General features: G+C 56.4%; 1 pseudogene; it reads left to right on the top strand.

Annotated features, from left to right (window-relative positions):
* Positions 1–278: 278 nt before the first annotated feature.
* Positions 279–1,001, top strand: LOC108311540 (annotated as a pseudogene).
* Positions 1,002–1,846: the final 845 nt, after the last annotated feature.

Here is a 1,846-nt window from a genome sequence, read left to right as displayed (position 1 = left end):
AGACCTGGAAACCACGCTGGTGTAGAATGAGGTCTGTGCATAGAAGCAGCTGTCACTGTTTCAGAGGCCCCAGGAGCCAGAGGAAGGCTGAATGTGCCTGGGTATGGATCAGGAGATGGACGAGGAAACCGAAGCGGTGAAGACCGCAGGGCCTAAGGCCCACCCCCAGAGGCCCCCGCCGGCCACAACTGAAGCCACTGGTTAAAGCACACCAAGGATGCTTATACCACAAATGCGTAATGCCACTTAAAAAGATGCTGCGAGGAGAGCTGCCATCTTGTGGGAGCGAAACCAACACCTGGTGCGGAGCAGCAGCCGCTGAGGTGTCCCTGGCCAGTGTCCTTCCACCTGTCCACAAGCATGGGGAACATCTTCGCCAACCTCTTCAAGGGCCTTTTTGGCAAAAAGGAAATGCGCATCCTCACGGTGGGCCTGGATGTGCGGGGAAGACCACGATCCTATACAAGCTAAAGCTGGGTGAGATCGTGACCGCCACTCCCACCATAGGCTTCAATGTGGAAACTGGAGTACAAGAACATCAGCTTCACTGTGTGGGACGTGGGTGGCCAGGACAAGATCCGGCCTCTGTGGCGCCACTACTTCCAGAACACACAAGGCCTGATCTTCGTGGTGGACAGCAATGACAGAGCTCGTGAACGAGGCCCATGAGGAGCTCGTGAGGATGCTGGCTGAGGACGAGCTCCGGGATGCTGTCCCCCTGGTGTTCGCCAACAAGCAGGGCCTCCCCAGCACCATGAATGCAGCCGAGATCACAGACAAGCTGGGGCTGCACTCCCTACGCCACAGGAACTGGTACCTTCAGGCCATCGGTGGTGACGGGCTCTATGAAGGACTGGATTGGCGGTCCAATCAGCTCCGGATGCAGAAGTGAATGCGAACCCCCTCCCTCTCACTCCTCTCACCCGCTGCTTTACTCTCATGTGGCAATCGTGCGGCTCGTGGTGTGAACGCCAGAAGCTGCCTCCGTGGTCTGGTCACCGTGTGCATCGCACCATGCTATAAATGTGGCAGACGCAGCCTGTGGCCAGGCTTTTTATTTAATGTAAATAGTTTTCATTTCCAATGAGGCAGTTTCTGGTACTCCTATGCAATATTACTCAGCTTCTTTTATTGTAAAAAGAAAAATCAACTTCCTGTTGAGTGCTGAGAGGGGATGTAGGCCTGCGGGCATCTGGCCTCCAGGAGTCGCTGTGTTGGGAGAGCCGGGCACCCTCGGCTTTAGAGCTGTGTTGAAATCCATTTCGGTGGTTGGTTTTTAACCCAAACCCAGTGCATTTTTTTTAAATAGTTAAAAATCTAAGTCGAGAACACTTGAACACACAGAAGGGAGACCCTGCCTAGCATAGATTTGCAGTTACAGCCTGAATGCCGGTCACCAGCCCGGCTGTTCCCCTTGGGAGCGTAAGGCGGCAGCACGGCAGACCGTGATCAGTTCTGCATGGTGACAATAGACATCCCGCAACTGGCTTGTCCTTGGGTCACCCTGCATTCCATAGCTATGTGCTTGTCCCTGTGCCCCCATGGTTCCCAGGGGTCAGGCTGGGAGCCCACAGCCGCCCCACTCTCCCGCAGGCCACCACACCCACCTTCAGGCAGCCTGTGGGAGGCAGGGCCCCACCTGTCCCTCCGTCCGCATGTGGCCAGAGTGAGTCCGTTGTCTCCAGCACTTGTGCTCACTCAGACACTTCGGCAGGATGTCTGGGGCCTCACCAGCAGGAGTGCGTACAAGCAGGGCAGGCGGTCCACCCAGACCCACAGCCCCTCCAGAGCACCCCACCTCCGTGTGTGACATAGCCCTATTTCCCTCAGCCTGCAAGGGTCTGAT

Source organism: Cebus imitator, unplaced genomic scaffold, assembly GCF_001604975.1.
Source record: "Cebus imitator isolate Cc_AM_T3 unplaced genomic scaffold, Cebus_imitator-1.0 Scaffold117, whole genome shotgun sequence".
Taxonomy (NCBI): domain Eukaryota; kingdom Metazoa; phylum Chordata; class Mammalia; order Primates; family Cebidae; genus Cebus; species Cebus imitator.
This window is presented reverse-complemented; position numbering and strand designations above follow the sequence as displayed.